The following is a 24,455-nucleotide window of genomic DNA, read 5'->3' as shown; positions in this document are numbered from 1 at the left end:
GGATCCAAAGCCCTATCACTTTTTAAAACAACTTGAATTAATGATAACCCCCTGAGCTATTTTCTAAGTTAAAATAGCAAATAACAACAATAATAATGATAATAACATGTCAAAAGTGAGAAAATTGCTTTGAATTGTTTTAAGTAAGAGAAAAATCCCCAGCCGCTTTCTGTCTTTTCCTCCTGTCAATTTTTTCTCTCACTCTTACCAGGTACCTTAAGTTCCTATGTAAAAATAGATTTTAAATGTGCAGAGATGGCAGCCTCTGAGGCTGCAGTCCCAGAGTAGAAAGCAAACATCTTAAATTACCAACCAGAATAGAAAACAAGAAGCCTGCCCTTGACACTCTTAAATCCTTCTTCAAGGCAGCAAAAATTCTTTCAAGACAGTTTCAAGCCACAGCAGGTGGTAAGGAAGTGGCAGGCTGCTGGCTTCAGCAGCTGGCACTTGATCCAGCCTGTGACCACTGTGACCCAGCCCTCACCTAGAGACTTTGGAACTTGAGAATCACCTGTTAAGGTATCTTTTCACCACCTCAGGGCTCTTCCATGTTAGCCACTGTCCCCAAATGGTTGAAACGAACATTTCTGGTTACCAAAATCTTTCCAGGTCACATGGAAAAGAGTTTTACCATATATATGTATGCTGGTTGCGAAAAAGACCCACCTCTGTCTCTTCTGAATCATGAGGACTTTTCAAAATTTATTGCCCATGAGGGACAAAAGAGCAAAACAGATTGTGAGATTTCATGCTTTTTCTGGAGAGTTAAAAATACCATCAATCATGTACTTAGGAATTGGCAGTAATTGAATTTTTGTTATTCCATAAGTTATACCAGACAGAGTGTTTTATAAGCAAAAGGGCATGGATGAACCACCCGAGGTGGACATCCTTCATGACTTCTGGCTGTCCAGGGCATTGGTAGAACCCAGAAAATCCATCTCAGCTTCCTCTGTCGCCGGTAGACTTGGGACCAGGTTCCACTAGGCAGGCACAACCACTATGATACCTTGGTTTGGGAGGTGCCATATGGATTCCACAAGGGTGGCAGTAGAAGCTTCCAGCATTCAGGGTAACAATTGCAAGCCTGAGTTTCTGTCCCAGGAGAAGCATCGATGGACGGCAGGGCCACTGTCCTTCTTTCCCTTACCCGGCCAGCTCTGCTGCAGGGTGTAGGACGACAAGCTTGGATATGACTTTCCATTCTCCCTGCAATTCTGTGAGAGGCCCAACATTATTTTCATAAACACTTTTTCTGCTTTATAAACCAGAAGAAGTTCCTGTTACTTGCCAGTAAGAATCCAAACTGAAATAACAACTGTGGTTTTTATTCACGTACATTGAAAGTGAACAAATACTTTGACTTATCCGATCTAGTTAAAGCCATGGATAAATTTTAACCAGACCAAAGAGGTACAAGATGCTCTTTGAGGGGAGACAGATCTCTGAACTCCCAGAGATCTTCTCTTGGCCCTTGAAAACCACTCACAGAGCTGAACAGTGGAGCAACTGATTGATCGGGGTCCAGAGTCCTCAAAACGTCACTGAAATGGAACAATTATTCTCAAAACATCTTGTGTGCCCCAAATCTGGAGAATTAATTGGTGAGCTAAGTAGATAATTTCTTTGGGTATTTGAACCATTTCCCGTTGCCTTTCATTAAACCATACTTGCCCTATTCAAAGAATCATGCATTAATTATGTTTGATGTTGTTTCTTCTATATTAGATTGAAAAGCCTATTTCAAGGCTCTGAAGAATGTGGATGGGATAGATGCTTCTCATCTTATGAGATGTTTGGGGAAAACATACTGAGGGCTGGATATTTCTCTTTCCTCAGCTAAAAAAAAAATGAGAAATACAGTGCACATACAAAAAAGCACTTGCATGTATATGACTTTTAAAGAATTATCATAAAGCAAATGCACAGACTACCATCATTGAAAGGAGACTACAGAGTATTGTCAATCATCTAAAACCCCACATCTACTACTTATTTAATTTCTTTTTCTTTCCCTTTCTAATCAACTGTTCCCCTAACTTTTGTGATGACCACTCTTTTTCTTCCCTTTATTATTTATAAATCTCTAGAGTTATCCCTAAAAAGTAGCATTTAGTTTTTTCCTGTTTCCTGATTATGTAAATTTACAACATATATTCCTTTGTGTCTTTTATTTTGCATAACACTATGGTAGTAAAATCTCTCCCTGTTGTATTGTGTGGCTGCTCTTCTTTCATTTTAATTGCTGTGAGTCTGTTGTACGAACATACCACTATTTACTTGTCCATTCTCCTGCTGGTGAACTCAGGCAGGGATGGTTGCCAGAACTTGGAAATCGCAAATGATACTGATGTGAATGTTCAGTTTATCCCCTAATGGATATTTTTGCACAAACTAGCCTAATGGTGGGATTACAGGATTACAAAATATGGACATTGTCCACTCTTTGGTGTAATGCTAAACTGTTTTCTCAAATGGCTGTATCAATATATATGGTTAACATCAAAATAAGAGTTTCCCTGTTCTCATCCACACTTCCTGTTTGTCATCTGGTAGCTTTGTAATGGTATCTGAGGGTGGTTTTAGGTTGCATTTCCCTGCTAATTATCAGTAAGGCTTAGTATGTATTTTTTTTTTTGTTATATATATATATATATATATATATATATATATATATGCGCTAGTTGGTTTATTGGTCCTTTCACGGTTCTGTGAAGTGCTTGTATTCTTTCCCCTGTTTTTACTGTCTAAGCCTGGGTTGCTAGGGAAGCAGAGCAAATGGATTTATTTGTGTACTTTGTCGTGGAGGGCACTTGGAGATGCAGCCATGTGGAAGAGGAGTGTGGTCCCAGGGAGGTGGGAAGGCACTCCCAACACGTGTGAGGGCTGGCCTAATTTACTATTCCTGCTTAAACAATAAACATTGTACACTCGCAATGACTTAGTAACCATTTATAATTTTAAACAGAAACATACTATGTTATCATTAAGAGCATTCATTATTGTGAAAAATCAATTTCCTACTAAAATTGCACTTACTTTCAAGAGAAATCAAAAGGGTTTTATTTTTCATGAAAGGAACTTGGGGAAAAAAACTAAATTATGAAATAATAAGAGTACCGAAGAAAGACTTGCCTATCATATAAACATGTTAGCTGGCACAGTATTAAACACACTGATGAGAGATAAAAGGCCATTTAAAACCAATGAGGCAAAACATATTTTAGCCCCAAACCAAGACAAACCAAAACAAAAACCTAAAGCTGTAATTTAGCCCTCATCTGTCCTTATTCCTTCCTCTTCTAAAAAGCAAAATGAAACACAACAAAACATAGGAAACACAGAAATTGGAGTGGGTAGGTAGGAATCCGCCAGTCATTACATCAAAGGTATAAATGATAAAAGAAAAAAAAATTTCTTGATCTAGATACAAAACATGTACCCTTCTACAGGAAAGCACACTATAAAAATAATTTTAAAATAATATGGGAAAATATTTGAAACATGTATTCATACATTTCCAGATAAATCAGCCTGTCTAGCAAATTATAAATAAATAAATGAACTGCTAAGAGACATTTGAAGTTTACAAAAATATAAATGGTTTGCTTTAGTAGATGCATGGGGGAAGTCTCCTTCTTACCAGGTAAGAACTTGGCTGGCTGCACCTTCAAATGGAAGTTTTATCCTGGAAAAAAAGAGATAACCAATAGGTTACTGAAGGCTGAACAGTGTCCAATGGTAGAAATGAGGCAGGAGTTCCCTAGGATAGAGAATTTATTTTCTTTCTTCTTTTTTTTTTCTTTTTGGTGCCAATCCTCAGAAAGCCCAAGGAAGCCTGGGATGTTTTATTACTTCATCCAGGATATGTTTATGAAAGAATAATTAAATGTAATGCAAAAAGGTGATCTTTTAAAAAATTAAAATTGATAGAAAACTGCAGGTCAAACAGTGGTTGAAATCTCTTGTCTTACAGGCCAGTAAGACAAAAGGCCCGTGGTCATGCCATTTCCTAGCAGCAAATATACACTGAGAGCCCAGAGTTCTGACTGCCAGTCTAGATGATCTTCTTCTGTGCCCAATTTTCTTTTCTTGTTTTTTTTTTTTTTTTGTCCCCCAAAGTTACTAAATCATGTTGTGCCAAAAGGCTCCTTTCCCTGAATTGAATGTACATTTGTTCAAGGCTTGGGGAACACTGTACCTAATTCCTTATCAACAGATGAACTCATGGTTTATGCTCCTTGAAACTTTGTGAGGTGAAAGAGAGGAGCCAGTGAAACTCAGTGCTGAATTCCAACCCCTAAAGACAAGTCCTGATTAGTTATGGAAGTGATAATAAGGTGTTGAAAGTCTGTACCCCGGTGGGTCTGAAACTGCAGAGCATCAGAATTAGTAGGAAGCTTGTTAGAAACCAGATTGCTGGGCTAACCTTGCCAAGGTTTCGATTCAATACCTTTGTGGGGGGAAGGAGGAGGCAGGATTCACATTTTTAACATAATTTTCAACTGCTGCTGCTGCCACTGGTGTGGGGCTTTGATGGAGAACCACACTGTGTCCCAGCATCACACACATACATACCCCATATATAAGGGAGGATTTTCTTGTTGGTGGAGAGGTCAGGTCAGACATTTCTCTCTTTCTCATTTTTTTTACAGACATTTATCTTAATGCATGTAGTATTGCTTATGTAAAAAAAATTGCTAAGATTTGTGGAAAAGAGAAAAATAATGCTTTATCTCTTTTTACCCAGCATCTTTGGTCCTTAGCTTTATAGGCAAAGGGATTTAGAAATTACCTTATTAATTTTTTAAAAAAAATTCTGCAGTAGAAAGAGAACAATAGGATACCTCTTTTAATGACGTTTTCAAAATTGCATTTTTATTGTTTTTGAGCATAATACACTTTTAGGAAAAACTTCGTAAGATTACTTAATTATTCACAACAGTTATAGTTGTTAACCATCATTAATTTTCTCAATAGCTGTTATTTTATGACTCAACTAATTAACTAAATCATGCTTGACAAGCACTTTAAACAACCGTTCACACGAAGGGCCTTAATGTGTACCACAGGAACGTAAATTAACAGATTTAATGGCACTAGGAAAATTCTCACCTTGTCCTTGGGTTGCAGGGGCTTAAGAACATATTTAGTCAAATGAGCTATTTAGCTGTGCAGGCTTTAAAAACCTAGCTACAAAGCTATTTGTTTTTCAGAAGTATGGAGAAAATATTTCTGATCTTAACGGTTTTCTAAAGTTGAACACATGTACTTTCCTGTACATTCCCTCAGTTCGGAGACCTGTTCCACCATCTTTCCTCCAAACTAAATCCTTGCTTTTGTCTGTAAACCTGCTTCACCACTCCTCCTGTCCATCCCACAGGACTTAGTTAATAAGATGCCTTGTTGGAGAAACCTTTAGTGATTCCCCTGTTACACACACCTATAGCATCTTAGGCTGGTGCTTTCAGGCTAGTTTTGCAGAATAGAAACATAGCTGGTTTTGAACAACCAATAAAAAATAAATAAATAAATAAATAAAATACTTTCTAATAAAAAAAAAGATGAAGATTTTATGTCTCTCTTTTTTTTATAGTTTGTGTATTGTAACTATACATGAAAGTGGGATGCATGCACATAACATAATTTGGTCAATTTCATTTCCAAATACCTTCTCTTTTCCTTCTCTATCCACATCCTAATCAGTTCCTCCTATCTATCAGAGTTGGCAGAGTTGGCAGAGTTGATCGGTTATAACCATAGAATATAGGAAGGCTGGAGGTATGTCTGAGATTAGGTGATAACGAAGTACTACAGTTTCCATGTTAGGTGTCCTGTTGATTTCTGTCTTTTTCTGGGAAAAAGAGAGCTGCCATGTTGTGAGGAGCCCTGTAGAGATTCTCATGAGAAAAGGAACTGAAGTCTCTAGTTAGCAGTAGAAAGGAATGGAGGACCCTGCACAACTATGAGAGTCAGCTTAGAGTTGGATTCTTGAACCCAAGGTGAGCTTTGGGATGACTATAGACCAGATGGGCAACCTTTTTGCAACTTTCTGAGAGGCCCTGAGTTGGATCCACCCAGCTGAGGTGTTCTTAACTGCTGATGCTCAGAGACTTTGTATGATCCCAGATGTTCCTTATTTTAAGTTGCTATGTTTGGGGGTAATTGTTTATGCAGAAATGGATAACTAAAAGCGTTCTGAGGAAGTGATAATGGATGAAAGGTCTAGGAAGTAGCCATAATGGAGTACCTACCAGTGGACAATATAGACCAATTTTATAGACTAGAAAGCCCAGAAATAAAGCTTTACATATATGGTCAAGCGAGTTTTCACAGGAGTACCAAGACCATTCAATGGAGAAAGAAGTTTCTTTTCAACAAATAGTGCTGGAAAAAGGTTATTTTCATGCAAAAGGATGGAGTTGAACCCTCACAGGTACAAAAGTTAACTCAAAATGGATCCAATATCTAAATGTAAGAGGTAGAATTCTTAGAAGAAAACCTAGAGGGAAACTTCATGTCATTGAAGTGGCAATGACTTCTCAAATATGATCCAAAAGCAGAGAAAACAAAAAGAAAAAAATATCATTTTAAATATTTGAAGTTTACTATATGGAATTCTATCAAGTACATTTATATTCACCATTGGGAAGAATTTGTGTTTAGTAAGTTTCTGAAAATATCTTATCTATTCCATCTTTGGAAAATTAAAATTCTATATTTGAGAAAGGTAATATTTGATGGGAGAAGCTGTTTGAATTACATTGCCATATAGCTCTATCTGCAGGAAAAAAATTGATTTAAATGGAGTGTTTTCTCCTTATCTAGTTTTCCTTGAAATTCATCTATTATTATTGAGATGGAGTTAGAAAATAAACACAATAAATACATATTCATTTCCATTTGTAATATAGATGAGTTATTAGCTCTAAAAATAGAAATAATTATAAACACCCTAATAGAAATTATTGGCACTAAAATATTTTTCTTACCTCCCAACTATTTCCTCAAAATGTATTTAATAATATCCATTTAAAATTTTTTCCTCTTAATGTATTGTCTTTTGTTTTCTGATCCTAATTTTCTCTATAAAATTTTCTACTTTGCATCAGGAGATATATCTTACTTTGTGATTCATAACACTTTAACTTGCTTAATTTTAACAGTGGACAATTTTTACACTAATTGAATTTCCATTAAAACACACTTACTGAAATATAATTAGTATAATTATGTTTATCTAACATTTATTTATAATTATTAAAGGTAAATGAATTCAGTTGTTACACAATATTTAATGACATGATGAAGTACATGTAGGTTTTATTTTGGCACTTGGCAGCTCCATTCACATTTATATAGATGTAAAGGCAGAATATATAGATAGGAGCCAATGTACTAATAGGAACACTGAAGAACAGCAGCTCCTCATTTAGCAGCACAGTTTGCTTCAGATGTCATTTGATCAGCAGAGGGTTTTAATTCTTACTTTGAGTTCTTACTTTGTAAATTTTCATGAGTAATAAATTTGCCCCATGTTAGAGTAAAGCATTTTATTTCCATCAATCAGAGCTGACAATTCGTACTTACTTGGCTAACCGAAGAGAGCTTAGTGCCTTAGGTTAGAAAGCTTTAAAACTCATAATACAAACTGATTGATTACAACATAAAATTCAAAATAATAAAGATCTTTATGAGGTAAATTCATACATTGCCGGTGGGACTGCAAATTGGTGCAAATACTCTGGAAAGCAGCATGGAGATTCTTAAGAAAACTTGGAATGGAACCACCACTTGACTCAGTCATCCCACTCCTAGGTTTATACTACAGGGACACAGCCACATCAATGGTTATAACTGCTCAACTCACAATAGCTAAACTATGGAACCAACCTAGGTGCCTTCAACAGATGAATGGATAAAGAAAATGTGGTATGTATACACAATGGAATATTACTCAGCATTAAAGGAGAATAAAATGATGGCATTTGCTGGTAAATGGATGGAACTGGAGAATATTGTGCTAAGTGAAATGAGCCAATCCGAAAGAACCAAGGCCAAATGTTTTCCCTGATATGTGGACGCTAATTCACAATAAGGGCATGGGGAAGAATAGAGGTATTTTGGACTACATAGAGGGGAGTGAAGGGAAGGGAGGGGTCTGGGGGTAGGAATGATAGTGGAATGAATTGGACATTATTATCCTGTGTGTATGTATGATGACATGACATATGTAACTCTGGATCATGTACAACCATATGAATGAGAAGTTATACTCCATTTGTGTGTGATGTGTCAAAATGCATTCTACTTTCAAGTATAACTAATTAGAACAAATAAAAAATATTAATTTTTTTTAAGAGAGAGTGAGAGACAGAGAGAGAGAGAGAGTGAGAGAGAATTTTTTAATATTTATTTTTTAGTTTTCGGCGGGCACAACATCTTTGTTTGTATGTGGTGCTGAGGATCGAACCCAGGCCGCACGCATGCCAGGCGAGTGCGCTACCGCTTGAGCCACATCCCCAGCCCAATATTAAAAATTTTTTAAAAATGAAATAAAAAATAAAGATCATTATGACATAAATGGCGGCCAGGTAGAGCTGTACAATCTGAAAAACCTAAACACACTCTTGCAAAAAAGTTGGAATATAGAATGCAAATGAATTCTTGAGAGATGTCCATGAAGAAGTATTTTGTATGTTAATTTATATTTTAAAGTATAAAATTGGAAATTTGCTGGGTGTGGTAGTGCATACTTGTATAGTAACCCGGGAGGCTAGGTAGGAGGATCACAAGTTTGAGACCAGCCTCAGCAAATGAGAGAGGCCCTCAGCAACTAATTTTTTATTTTTCTCAAAATAAAAAATAAAAAAGGCTGGGATGTAGCTAGGTGGGTAAATACTATTAGGTTCAATCTCCAGTACTAAAAACCAACAAATAAATAAATAAGGTCAAAAATAAAGTTGGAAGTCTTTTCTTCTTTTTCTAGATATGCCTTTTATCTGGTAGGACAAGTTCATTTTCCTTTTGGAAATTAACAGTTATTTATGAGCCTTCATTGTTTTATTTATATTTTTGTTTATTGAATTCTTCCAAAAATCTATAAAATTTTTAATTGACACTATTATAATATTTAGTTACCCTATCCAATAGCATGGAATATATTTCACCTTACTTGGATCATCTTCTGTGTATTGTATTATATTTCGAAATTTTTCTCTTTGGAGTATTTGTATATATTGTGTTATTTCTGGATTCTTCATAATTTCTGTGCTTATGGAGACTGGCTTTGTATTTTTCATTTATAATTTCTATTTGATTTTACATGGTGTGGAGAGGTTTTTCTACAAATTTTACTAGAGTTTTATACAAGTTTGTATCCAAAAATTTTACTAAATGTTGTTATTGTTTATAGTAGTTTTAAAAACTTTTTTTTTTAACTGGGTGTTCTAGGTGCATCATTGATATTGTCTCTAAACAGTGACAATGTTACTTCAAACTAAGATTTTTCAGCCTCTCAGTTTTTATGTCTTCTTGAAGTTGGTCAGTACTTAAGCAGCAGAGATAAAAATGAGTTCCTTGTCCGTTTTGTATCATAAAGAGAAGGCATCTAAAGCTTTTCCATTAACTATCATATTTATTTTTATTAATTTAATTTGCTTTTTGTTGTTGTTTATAAACATTGCCAAATAGGTGGGATTTGGGGGTTTCCTGTGAACGGATGTTAAATTTTATCAAAAGCCTTTTTTCCTCAATCTTCTGAGATAGTCATAATTTTCCCCTTTGATCTATCAATGTGGAGAATGACCTGATGATGGGATATTCTGAGGTTGAACTGTTTCTTTATTCCCAGGATAAATTCTATTTGATCCTGATTAATTATTTTCAATTTTTGGATTTATTTAGAAAGTTTACATTTTATTTAAAACTGTTTATTTCTACATTTATTGCATGAAAGAAATGGCTTGCCTGTATCAATTTTGACTTGTTTTCAAACAATTGACTTATTCCATTTATGTTTTCATATTTATTAGCACATTAATTTTTCTAAAATTTTCCTGTTGCTCTTTAAAACATTTCTATTTTATCTATAGTTGCTTTTCCTTTTTCCATATCTATTTTATTTATTTCCATATGCATTCATGCTATTGACCATTTTTGTGAATCATTTAAAAGAGCCATCTTTAAATTTTGCTAATCTTTGCTAATGAATAAAAATTATTCTTAGTGAATTATTTTCTCTTTATTTTTTACATCAAATTTCTTTGGATTTTTCTGTGGTGCTAGCTTTCTAACTTCTTAAATTGAATATTTAGCTTGTGGGGTTTCAACTTCTCTCATTTCCTGGTCAGCATATTTAAAGCTATAAATTCCCATGTGTTGCTTTAGTTTTGTCAAAAAAATTTGGACATGGAAGCCTTTATTGCTACTTGATTTCAAGCATTTTATTCTTTCTTTTACCTCAAGAAGTAAAAAAATATTTCTATACATAAGGGAATTTTTTAAATCTTTTCTTTTATTAGTAATTTCTAATTTTATTTCATTTTGATAATAAAATCAATATGAACCTAAATCTGTAGGGTTTATTCAAGCTCCCCTTGTGACCTAAACTGTAGTCAACTTTTTGTAAATTTTTCTCATACACTTAAAAAACAACGTGGTTTTTCCTGTTTCTTTGTATTTGAGGTTCCATTTGTTTCTAAAATGTTAAACTTGCTAATTAAATTGCTGTGATAATGTCCTAAATCTGATGATTTTTTGTTCCTTTTATCTCCAAGTCTATGAGACTGGGCATATAAAAGCACTCAACTTTAAGTATTGGTAAAAATTTCTAAGATTTTGTAAATATTCTGAGCGGATTGTGGGGAGAGTATAGGTTTACAGTGGTTAAAATTTTTGCTCTACTGTGTCTTTCACCAATAAATAATGTTCCTCTTTGTCCCTTACACCCTCTTTGGCTTTAAATGGAAAATTTTCAGATATTAAATTTTTGGTAGCCTTTTGTTATTAATTATTTTTCTTCTATAATTTTCCATATGTTCTTGGTCTTTCTGATCCTTTATTTTAAATATATTTCTTATACATACTATGTTGTTAGATCTTATGTTTTAAAAAATCTTATGGCTACTGGGTTTGTCTCTAGTACTTTCAAATAACTGCATTTTTTTTTCTTGACTTTTATACAAGTTTTGCTGATGTTCTCTGCTGGAAGCTTCATTCTATTGTAGCTATTCTGTTGTATCTTCAAATAGAGAAATGCATTTTGAACAAACAAATGACAAAAGCCTTTATCTTATTTGTTTCAAGCAAATAACATTAAGGTCACATTATCCTAAAAGAATGAGTGTTTACAGCAGTTAGACACAGGGAAGATGATGGATTTGTTACTTAAAAATTCTTTGAATCAAAGTGAATATAATTCATCAATAATGATTATCATCCATATGTCTTTTAATTTCAGAATCTTCCTTACATAATACAAATACCAAATACTGCTTCTGAAAAATCTGTATTTTGAAGATGAGTTAAAAATCTATTGCATTCCCCAAACTGATTCACTGTGCACAAGGGCCTCACATGCATGGTGTAAACAGCCACCCTTAGACATAAATCTCTAATCCAAGTGGCTTCAAAGTGCATGGATATCAGAAAACTTTGCTCGTTGACATTTTTTCAGCTTTTAAACCTACTAAATCTATACCCTTCATGATAGTTGTGTCTATCTTGTAGCTCAATTTTGCTTTCTATGATCAAGTCATCCTTGAAATCAAATGTTCATTCAGGCCACAATCAACAATATGAATTGTGAAGATGATAAGAAGTCATTTTAGTAGTCTATTTTTGTTTAATCTATTTGGAAATAAGTTTTTGATGAGCATGAAGACTATATCTTGCTAGAAGGAGGGGCTGCATCTGTATTGGATACCACTGTGTTTGTATTGTGGTGCAGTCTCTGGCACACAGTAGGTTTACAATTTTAAAATTAATATTTGACATCTGCTTCTCTCACTGAAGGTGAGGGTGGATGAGTCATATTTACAAAGTCTCTCATCCCCTCCCCTCCACTGCCTTGGCAGTATTGGAGATTGAATCCAGGCTTTTGCACATACCAGGCAAGCATCTACCACTGAGCCTCATCCCCAGCCCATAATAGGTTTATTAATGGAGGGTTCTGCAATGATTCTTGAGAGCAATCATCTAACTCAAATTCCAAAGGCAAGTTCAAAAATTTCAAGGCTTATTATGAGTAAAGCTGATAGATCAATTTCTGTGCAGAATATTTAGGCAGAAGTTTGGTGAAATGGTTTTGTAAATTTTCTCTCCTGTAAATAAAGACGATGGGCCTAGGGCAATCAGTATATTGAATGCGCAAAGTAATTTCAAAATCTTCTCATAAATGTTTTCCCTTCAAATGTTCTTAACTCACTTAAATACCCATTAGAATACACAAAATTGATAAAACAAAAGTAATGAAAAATCTTAGCAAATATAGACAGTTATCCTCTGGCCTATGCCCATCTTCCTGGGAAGATGGTAAGTTTGAAGTGGAGGACTAGCCAGACACAGGCTACCAAAGAAACTGGTTAGTATAATCCCCAGCCAATTTTTGTAGAAACCCGTGAGTCAGACCTTGAGCTTTTCAATTCAACGTCCCTTTTTTGCTGTGATAACATGAGACAAATAGGTGAGGCAAACACATATTTGGGGCTACATGATAATAGTGCACAGCTTGCAACAAAGATGTGGGGAAAACAATATGTGTGGCTGGTATCCAGAGCTCTCTGCACCCAGGTCCAGTTTAACCACTTTTATGCAAAAACCCAACTCCACCCTTTAGAATCACACCTTTGTCTATGTACAGATTTCTTCTAATCTCTTTTCCAGGGTTTGCCCTAAGATGGAGCCGAGGAGACAGCCTGTTTGTGCTTGGTTAACTTTTTCATGTTATTTGTAGAAAGTTCTTCTAGTCTTTTTGTTTGTTTTGTTTATCTATCTATTTATTTATTCTAATCAGTTAGTTATATATGACAGCATAAATAAGTTTACCAAATCCCTTTCAGTTATAAAGTAAAAATAAAGGCAAACTTATTTAACTTATTTAATAGGAACAGAAAAGATCTGGAGCTGTTTGTGTCAAAACAATTATAAGCCTTATTTTATGGGTGAGAATACTGAGACCGGACAGGGTGATATAGGAGCTCTTTATCTAAAATAATAGAAGATTATGGGGAGAAAGTAGTATGATTCCTTACAATATGTTACACATTTTTTTAGGTAGAAAGATGAGCTTTGCAGGGATCATAAGTAACACCCAAGACAGCATCAAGACATTGGAAAGGGACAGGGTGGCCTTCTTTGACCTGTGCAGGTCTTTGGCAGCATCCTGAAATGGTCCTGAAACTGTATCTGCAATATCAGGCGGTTTCAATGACAGGAGAATGAGCAGCGGGTGGAAAGGCACCCAGAGGGTTATGGGAGATTTGTTGACGAGAGATGTAAGGAGGTGGATTCAACCCCACTACAACTGTTTTAGTCAATGTGTTTGTTGCTGTGACCAAGACCTAACAAGAACAATTAGAGGAGGAAAGGTTTATTTGGCTCATGGTTTTAGAGGTCTGCGTCCATAGACAGCCAAACTCCATAGCTCTGGGCCCAAGGAGAGCAGAACATCATGGTGGACGGTCATGGTAAATGAAAGCAGCCCAGGACATGGCAACCAGAAAGCAGAGACCTAGCTCTGCCCACCCCAAAGCACATCTGCTTCTTCCAACCGCATCTACCCACCTATAGTTAGGTCCCAGTTAACCCATATCAGCGGATTAAGACACAGACTAGGTTAAACATCTCCTAACCTGTCATTTCACCTATGAAGATTCTTGCATTATCTCACACTTAGCATTTGGGGGACATCTCACAACAAACTACAACAGCAACTGAAACACTGTGTTCTGTAGGGACACCTGTCCCCGACCAAAAGAAGTCTGGGCATGTGCTCTCAGGTAGAGAGGGGGGCTGAGGTGTATGCTCCCTTCTTGGGGACAAGGCAAGCATTTGCCTGTGACGGGGACACTGTAGGTGACAGAGTGATTGTGTGAAGGGGCCAGGAGGTCAAAGGGCTGGCATGGGGATTTGCACCTTTGGAAGATGTCACCTGCTCCTGTAGATGCCAGGTTGTCTTATACTACAGCTTCTGAAAGTGTGTCCTCAGCATGGAGTTTCCAGAACATAGAAACTTTGTTCTCTTTAAGGACTTGATGCCAATTCCATTCAATTAGACTTTGTTAAAGCAAACTTATGCAGTGTTCTTCACAAAGGGACCCCTTGGAGCCTTCTCTGTGCCTTAGGGTGTCAAGACTCACCAGCGTGGCACCGCTCCAGACTGCTCCCTGGTGGATCTACTTCCACACCCCTGCCCTGCCACCACTCCCACCAGGAGCTCTTCAAAGGACAGGCATTCCACCAAGCAAGCAAGAAGCGACACACACATAGAAATGTGTTTTGCTAAATAGCCAGCTGGAGGCAGGAATGATCAAACCGCACAGAGCCAGAGCAGGCAGAGTGGGCCAGTGTGATGCCGCTCTGCTGACAGTGTTCCGCAGTCGATAGCAGTTAGAACCTCTGTCTAATGACACCGAGACATCCCATTAGAAAAGGAGAGAAGGCACACTAAAATCCAGCGTTCTGAAATTGAATTTCATTCAAGCAAATATTTATTGAAATCCTGCCCTGCACCAGACACCACATAATAAACAAGTAAATATACAAACAAGGTTCTTACTGGGGGAAAATAAGTACTATAATCAAGTCTCAGCAGAATGATCTGCATATGCTGTTCTTGATGTGGAGCCTTGGGGCAGGCTGGAAGGGAACATGGAACACCAAGTGCATCTGGGAGAACAGCTGGGGAGGGAGGGCAAGTGCAGGGGACTTACAGTGCAACCACTGCACAATTCTAAACTGGAGATAAGAGGACAGATTACTGAGGGTTCTAGAAGAAACGACACTGGAGAAGGAGGCTGGAACACCCCGCTGACCCTCAGTGTCTCCTTGTCCTGACCCCTTTTTGTACTTGCACTCTGTGAATTTGAGTAAGGCCTCTGGAGTCACACTTTAGAAAGACTTGCAGCGTGAAAAATACTAAGTCCACCGCTACTGTCCTTTAGATATTTTTTCTCAAAATACAGGAAATTATCAGTCTGAAACAATTCAAATATTTCCTTAATGCCAAAGATTTATGATTACTTTTTGTGAATAGATTCTATATCTATTTCTGATAAAAGTGGTTCTCAGATTTTAAAATTTCAATGAAGTAGACATGTTCTGAGTAATTGTGAGTTTTGATATTTTGGCAATGTGAGATGGACTTTGCACACAGGGCCTAACAGTGAACTACAGGTGCCTGAAAGTGGTTTTTGTTACTTGTATGGGAGAAATGAGGATCCTAGTTAGGGCTGCAGAATAAGGTGTATTTGTAAGATCTCCTGAGAGGATTCTGACACATGCATGTGCACACACAACCTGTGATTCCTCCTGCCCCACTACTGCCCATGGCCCACCACTGCCCACCACCACTGCCCATGGCCCACTGCTGTGCACTACTACTGCCCATGACTGAGAAGCACTGATAGACACCGTGTGAGCTGCCACAGCAGCCACTGGCATTTGCAAAGAAATCCTGACTCTTTGAATGGAAGTATCCCCCCCCCCCAGATTTTGCTTCTAATTGATAATATGTATCATGGTAAAACTCTCAAGAGCAAACTGTGAATGTTACAAAATAATAAAGATAACCACAAAATGTGACTAAGTGAAATAAATACATCTCCAGATGATTTTCAGAATTTCCACTAATCTTTTTTTTTTTCTGAGAGTATATATTTTTAAAAGGGTATTTTGAGATTCTAAGGGTAAATTTCTCATTTTAAAATATTTTTAAACCACGCAATCTGGATGGAAATGGGTGACTTTCAAGATCCTTTCAAACGATAATAAAAACTTATTTTAAAACCATCATTAATTAAAGTAGCATGTAAAAGAAGATGTGATGAACTCCTGGATTATCATTCAACTTGCTTTCTATTATTTTTTTCTGAAAACCTTTTACTTTCCTTCCCCCAAATAGACAAGAAATTTCACATGAAAGAATTTCTTAGTAGTTAGCATAAGGAATGTGACTGTATTGGCGGTTACTGGAAAAGCTTCCTGAACAGCTGAGCTGTGGCCCATGGGACAGCACTGCCCAGCACACATCAGCATGCAGGAGGCCCTGAGTTCCAACCCAGCACCACAAAAAAAAAAAAAAAAAAAAAAAAAAAAAAAGTTTCTTGGTAATCCTTATTTGTGATTTTCAATTTTTTGTCTTTGTTGACCATAATATGTGTGAAGGGCCTTATGTCTGCATTCTACACATGGCTTCTTGTGATCAAATTTCTCCTAATCTATGAGGCGATTGGGAATGCTCTAGACTGAAATGTGAGATGCCATCCCCCTGGAGGTCGTCAGTCAAGGTTACTCAAGCCCAGTTTGAAAGTCACTCTGGCTGCTTCCAAGGACAGGCCAGTAATCAGAGACTCCTGATCTGAGCAGAGAGCTGTGTGGCCACCCAGTTCTTAGGAGCAAGGCCACAGGCCAACAGTTGGTGGGGCTGGGTGAGTTTCTGTCCCATGGGAACAAGGAAGATTATGCATTTTCATGAAATCTTAACCCAAGATTTTACCAAATGTGTCCTAAGAAACTAAGGTTTGATTTTCGAGGACTCCAGCATTGGGGGTTGTGGTGACCTGGATGGTGTCTTCCAGACTGTGACTGGTCCCATATGCAGTCAGATTAGGAGGCTCGCAGTGTCTCCCTCCTGAGCTCCTCTACTGCAGGAGTGACAGCTAAACCCCATAGTAAACCAAGAAGGACCTGCAGGTTGCTCGAAACACTCTCCCAGCTTCCTGAGGAAAAGGGGACCTTGGACAAAGAGAACAGTCTTGTACTCTAGAGTCACGGATGCGCACGTTCTTATAGTTTGTAAAACTCTGAGAAAACATCAGTTTAGGTGGAAATGACAGTTTGTAGATGTATATTGGTTCAGTTTTTAAATAATGATGTCCTCAAGCATAAATTTCTTACTGCTTATATGACTATGTCAGGGTTATGTAAATTGTCGGTTTGAATAAAACACATGCTGGCGGCACACCCTGGGGAGCACACCGTTCCCTAACCTGGGGGTATCGGGGAAACAGAGCTGATGGTGTCTTTGACATTTATGTTCTTGCAAGTTACATTAGGAATGAAAGATATGTATGTGAGGGGAATGTGGTAGATGGCAATGGGTCCCCAGTATTGGTCCCCAAACTTGACTGCTGCTGGGACAAATGAATTTGAGAGAAATTCAGTTGAGAGAAAATAAAGCCAAGCCTGGGCCTTGCCAGTGTAACAGGCCCTGAAGGAGGACAGAGTGGTCGGTGGGCAAAGTGGCTTGTGGTCATCTTCATCAGCAAGGTTTGCAGACAGCTGCCACAGGGAGCTCTAAGGATAGAGAGCAGAACAGTCTGCCTGAACTAGAAAGGTCCTCTTGGCTGATGTGGAAGGAGAAAGATATGGACGCAGGGATGCAGGTCAAGGTCAACTGAGAGGTCCTCTTGGCTGACTTGGAGGCAGTTATCTTGTAAGCGAGGGGATGTATTTGAACATTGGTTGCAGGTTTTGAGTCAGTTTTGAGGTATCTATGTGGAAAATGCAATTCATCTTTCTAAACCAAACATCCTATAAGTGAGCTGGTGGTGAGAAAGCAAAGATCTAGCAGGATATCTCAACAAGGCTAATGTTTTCCCAATACCATGTTCGAGCTTTCAGCTAGTCAGGTGGTCTTTGGGGTGAGGCAAAGAGCAGGACACTGAGCAGGACTGGAGAGACGATAAAGTTGCAGTGGCATGATTGCGTGCATGTCTGTGCACATGTTTAACCCACTAAATCCCATTGTCCCAGATGTGGGACACCTAAAAAACTTAAATTAAGTGACAAATATTTTTGTTAACTTTTGAGATAAATGTTTTTAGAGCTGTATTTGGGGAAAGCAATAGGTGAATAAATTGTATAGACGTCTCACTTACATTCCATATGTGGAGCAAAAACATACACTAAGGCTATGTGGGCTCCAGATCATGATATCCGATCTATTTAAGGCACCTGTGTTAATTTGTTGAACTATTCAGAAAATTAAAAGCTGGGGAATTAATGGATTAAAGTCAAGTTTGCAGAATGGGAGGGCTGAGATTGTTACTTAGCGGTAGAGCACTTGTCTGTCACGTGTGAAGCCCTGGGTTCAAATCTCAGTACTGCATGTAAATAAATAAAATAAAGGTCCAATGACAACTTAAAAAATATTATTAAAAAAAGGAGATTGAAGAATGGGATTGAGGGAACCCTGCCGATTAGGTTTTTCAGATTTGGTAGAGAAGTCCTACTCTCAGGGTACAAAAAGTGACACTGTTTTTATAGGGCAGCGATTTTTAAAGTAAGAAAGTGGAGATAAATGTCCGTTATGCCAACATACACAGGTTCCAGGATCAGCCAGGATGACATATGGGGTTCAAGAGGGCGCCAGTCTTTAAGAAGAAGCCTTGCTCCTGCTCCTCTGGCCGCCCACCACTCCTTGGGTGCCTCTGCCATTGCCTCCGTGCAACTGTGGGCAGAGAGCAGATGTGTGGCCTGTCTGCATGCTGGCGGAGATCCACGCTGACTGTGGTGAAGTGCATGTTCTTGCTCAGTGTGTGTGGCAGGTGTGCAGCAGGCCTCCAGTGCAGAGGCCCCATATAAGCTGCTCTGGGGAGGGGGGCAGGTAAGTGCCTAAGAATCATTGGCACACAAACTCTCCTGAGGTGGCCTGTCTCTCAACCCCCTGTTACAGCCTCACCTGGGCATGTGCATCAGATGGCTAATCACACACACACACACACACACACACACACACACACACACACACCACCACCATACATACTGCACATGCACACCACACACCATGTACACACCACACACATAGGCTGTCCTCACTCCCCAGGCCTGTGCTTTTGATTTTCTTTCAGAGTTGATCCCTTTCTCACAATTAAGAAAATGTCCATGTTGAAACTTCAGTTTCAAGAGCTGCTTCCAGGAGTTTTGGGCAGAGTCTGTCAGCACAAGTCCCTCTGAGGGCCCAGGAGAGAATGGTGGTTTTCAGGGAGGGCCCAGGGAAGGAGGCTGATGGAGGACATCACCAAGCTGATGGCAGCCGGTCTGTGGGCTGGCTTGTATGCCCAGGTTGCAGTGTCCAGGAGGGTGTGACTGAGCCCTTAGGCAGGAGGCACTTTAGATGGATTTTGTTTTGTAAGGTGCTGAAGAAAAATATACAAAGCTGTTGCCCCTGAAGATTTCATCTTTATTAAAGAGACAAAATTAATGCTTATAGGACAAATAAAGGATAAGTACAAATGATGTTTAACTTTATCCATGCAAATAATAATGACTTAGGAAATATAAATGTTGAAAGAGAGGCCATTTAGACAAAGATTCATGAAAAAGCTGCCACTTGAAGAATATTGTCTGTTGTCATTTAAACATATTAATGAATTAACAAGTTGTTCATGGCTATACTTTCTTACAGGATACTTTTACCCTTTTACCTACATTATATAGCATAATTTCATGGGGTTTTCTGTGAGTATTGCTTCCTACATAGACAGTTTCAGTGAATTTTGAAAATAGCTCTTTCTGAATTGGCCTCCACCCAAAAGTAGGTCAGATGTATACTGGGTCAAGGGAAGGGAAAAATGAAGAAAATTCCTGTGTCTGACTACAAAGATACATCTTTATGTATTTTGCATTCTATTTCTTTCTCTGCTTGTATGTATATATTAATGCTTGTGTGTGGGTGTGTGCATGCAGGTACATGTGTGGTATACTTGGTATGTATACATGTCAATATTTACTTATACCCATGTGCATAATAAAGCATGTGAATAGAAGTTTTTGATCTGAATGAAAGTGATAGATGGAATGAGCCTTGGGATGGTGAGACCATATGCGCTTGGCACTCAAAGACTCTAAAGAATAACTGAGTGTTGTAATATTATTATTTGTCAGATACAGTATTGGCTTAAAATCCTGCCAATTGTTCCCTCTGTTCATCCTTTCCCCTCACTGAAATGTGTTATTTATTAAATTGCATATTCTTTAATCATCTATTTATAGCTTGTACTGTGTATTTGGCAGATAAAAACAATGAAAATATCCTATGCTCCAGTGATAGGTTCAGCAAAGGAAACCAATTTGGGTTGTCTACAAAGGAAAGTAAATTTTGTAGAATAAAAAAAGTAGCCAAAGTGCTTGCAATCTGGTTAACTTCTAATTGATTTAAATGATAAACTACTGAATGCTATTTATTCACAACAAGAGCTCTTTCCCCTCTGCCCCTGTCTCCAGGCCAGAGTTTCCTGGGTGGGTTCCCAGTCTGAAGCCAGCTCTCTTTTCTCACCGCAGCATTCCAGCTGTTTCCACCATCACCCCCACATACATCATTCCTTTACATGGAAATGAGCCTTCCAGGGAGGACAGATGCTCCTGGATTCCCTGGATCTCATATTCCTCATTGTCCCTTATACTGGGATTGAACCCAGGAGCACTCTGACATTGAACTACATCCCCAGCCCTTTTTAGTTCTTTTCTCTCTCTCTCTCTCTCTCTCTCTCTCTCTCTCTCTCTCTCTCTCTCTTTTTCCAAGAAGACTCTTGCTATATTGCCCAGGCTGGTCTGGAATTTGAGATCCATCTACCTCAGCTTCTCTCATCACTGGGAGTAAAAGCATTGAACACCCACCTCACCCGGGATCTGGTTCCCACATTCTGAGTTACACAACTAAAGTGAGTGCAATCATCTATTAAAACATAGAATTAATTTCAAATGTTTCTAGTAATTAAGGTAAAATCCAAAGGCCACAGTTTCCAGATGCACAAACCCATTAAAGGCTCAGGTGACAACATGACTGCAGTGAAACCCAATCTGTGTGGCCTGATTTCATACATGAAAGGCAAGTCTCCCCTGTAAAATCTCTCCTCATCTGCAAAGCTGATGCCTGCAATTCCTTTAATGAGGACAGATAGTATTTTATTCGACAATATCACTGGAAGCTAAAAATACAAGTACTTTGGAGAGGTAGCTCATTGATTTATATTTATTCTATGCTGTAAATGACTGAGATCAAATCCTTTCTTGCGGGGAGGTTTTGTTATGAGGGAATTACAATTCTGCAAAGGAACAAAAGTGGCTGTTCCTACGGGAGGTGAAGTTGTTAAGCAAGGGAAGGCTGATCACTCAAGGCCATGGTTCCTAGCTTCAATGTTCTGCCTCAGGCCACCTTGATAGCAGCTCCACTTTCATAAGCATTCTGAAGAGGTAGGCTGTAGTGTCTTTTGAAGCTGAGGAGCCAAGTGCTAATGAAAGGACCATGTTCTCACGCTCTGTGCTTACTCTCCAGTGTCTATCACTATTTATGCTAGCAGCCACAGTGCTCTTTTCCCACTAACAGATGGGAGGAAAGAAGAGGGAGTTGCTTCAGTGTCCTTTGAATTCTTACTTATCTCCATTTGCAGCTTTAAAATATGTAAAACATTCAGAATCCATAAGATTAATTGATACTGTCCCTGTATTCCAAGACTTCTGAAATTTTCAAATGAAATTCTATGCCCTGCAAAGATAAAAGCTTGCTTTGGACTGAACTCTTGGTTTGGGATTAAAAAAAAATACAAAAACACGGTGCAACTTCAGTTGTAATTGTAAATGTAAGTGAAATATTTAATTAACTGGTGTTCAAAGAACACTTGACCAGAGTATGTTTTTCCTGCTTTAAGTAGCACTTTATTATAATAAATTGAAATGAAAAGTTCCATCTAGAAGGTATTATTGCTTTGTAATAGCAACTCATGTAGAGGTACTTGTAGCATTTTATAAATAGTAAGTGTACTTATTATTTATCTCAAAGACTAGGAAATGAATAGAATAATCAAAATTCCTGTCACTTCTGGTAACTCTTTTGCCTCCATATTATTTTGTCGTGATTTTCAACCCAAGTGGTCCTGTGTGGAAGAGTATCCATTGACTTGAGGGTTGATGGAAGGGTTGAACCTAGCCTTTATATCCTGAGGTATTTGGCCCCGTGCTTGGCGGGGGGCATTAATTGCATGAATCATTCCTGCAGCCTGTTTCAGCTGGGCTTTCCTATTCCCAGGCCTTCATTAGCTTTTACTTATTCTTCAGGCAACTGGATTGAGTGATCAAGTCCAGAGCTTCCTGAAAGATCCTATGGTTTGTCAGTGGCCCATCAATGAGAAGGTAGTGCCCTCAAAATTTTTGAACCCTTCTCCTCAAAATCGAAAACTTTCCATTTCCATGAATCCAACACTCATGATCTCACTTAATCTTAGCCATGTTCCTGTGTCAAGATATACCTCAAGTCAAATATCCAAACGTTAATGAAGTCCAACTGCCTTACTGGCTCCCAGACTCTCCTGTTATAGGAAAATTAATGAACTTGGCACGCTGTCATGAGCAGGGTGAAGAATGGAGTGAACAAAGCCCTAAACGCAGAGACTACTTGGAATGTTCAAAAAACAGCAAGTGATGTTGTTGGCAGAAATGTAAATATTCTGGGAATAGTTACAGAAGTCTAAAAGCTAGAGCACACTGACAGGAATATTGAAAAGTGTGTGTGTGTGTGTGTGTGTGTGTGTGTGTGTGTGTGTTACACCCTTAGTTTCTTTGCCAGCACTTTGAAATATCATGATAAATTGAAGTATGGGATAAAATGAATATTTGATTGCATTCATTTAACTTTAGAAATAATTGGCATTCCAAAATAGGAAAACAGTTTTCATCTTCTTTTGCATTGTCCCATGCCTTCCTAACTGTGTTACCCGCCACTTTGGTAATCGTTCCTTAGGAAAATTCCAGTGTAATATCTGATCCCTCTACATTGATGTGGGAAAAGAGAAAGAAAGTCTTGATGGTGCGTGGTGCTATGCTAGTCCTGATAAATTGAAGACATCATGGAAATGTTCATTTCCTGCTTTCTGGCAAAAGTGGATGGTCTCCCAAATGAAATCTGCTTGGTAGCAATTTAGGGTTGGGAAGTGAAACATGACCTAATGGAGGGCCACCACTGCCAATTCATTTTTATTTCTCCCTTCCCCTTCCCTTCCTTCCCTTCCTTCTTTCCTCTCTCTCTCTCTCTCTCTCTCTCTCTCTCTCCTGCCTGCAATTTCCTGGCTTAATTGTCAGGAAGAGCAGGAGTAGAGAGTACACTAGAGACGCAATTGCACACCTTCAGGACACAGTGGTAGGTTTTCATCTGTTCTCTTGGGATACTTGAATAAAAAAAATAACTCAACAGTCAAATACAAAATGGCCACAATGATTTCTTTTTGGTTAACCTCCTTATTTTGTATATCTGGTGTGGTATGAGGCATGTAATGATTTCCAATTAAAATTATTAATTGATGTAGGATTTGAACCAGGAAAACCTTTCCTAGAATGCATACTCTGAATGTTGTTCTTTACTACTTAGTATACAACAAAAGAAAGACACTCAGAAACAGTGTCATGTGATCATATATATGTGTGCATGTGTGTGTGTGTGTGTGTGAGAGAGAGAGAGAGAGAGAGTGAGAGAGAGAGAGAGAGAGAGAGAGAGAGAGAGAGAGAGAGTGTTAGTTCCAGAATACACAGGCAACAGGACAACAAAATGTGAAATAAATGTTACTATAGTGCTGGCTCTCCTTTCAGGAGATAGTTCTGCAAAGACCTGTTATTACTCTACTGTACTGTCTACTGTACTTTGTTGCTTAAGTCCTTCTCAGTTCTAATTTTCCAAGTTTGTTTTCTATTCAGGTACTATTATTTAACTAGCATAAGTTTTAATACTATGCTGTTAATGGCTGACAGTGTTACCATCCAGCACTTAAAATATTGATTTGATAAAGAATGTTTGGTAATCAATAGCAAAAGTAACTTTATGTACCAGAAGGAATGACCATAGAAGGGGAGACTGTTAGGGGTTGCAGTTATTTCTGCAGAAATTCAATTTGTACTTCCAGAATGTAATAGAAGAATAGTCTGAGGGATTCAGTGAGACAGGCAAAGTTCATATGCTATTTTCATTCATTTCTTCTACACATAATCTTGTGTCCTCTAAATTCAGAACAGCACATGCTTATTATATAAAATAGTCACAATACAACAATCATATGCAAAAAATCAAATCATCCATTATTATATCACCTAGAAAATAAAACTTCATATAAATAAAAGGTAAAGAAAATAAGATTACATTTGGATATTGCCCGCCCCCCCAACAAGGAGAAGGATAAAAACTTTATAAGGCCAGTGTTGAAAATAATGATTAAATGAGTTAGTAGTAATTTTATTGAAAGACATGT

This window comes from Marmota flaviventris, chromosome 3 (assembly GCF_047511675.1).
Source record: "Marmota flaviventris isolate mMarFla1 chromosome 3, mMarFla1.hap1, whole genome shotgun sequence".
In the NCBI taxonomy this organism is placed as follows: domain Eukaryota; kingdom Metazoa; phylum Chordata; class Mammalia; order Rodentia; family Sciuridae; genus Marmota; species Marmota flaviventris.
Note: the sequence above shows the minus strand (reverse complement) of the source record.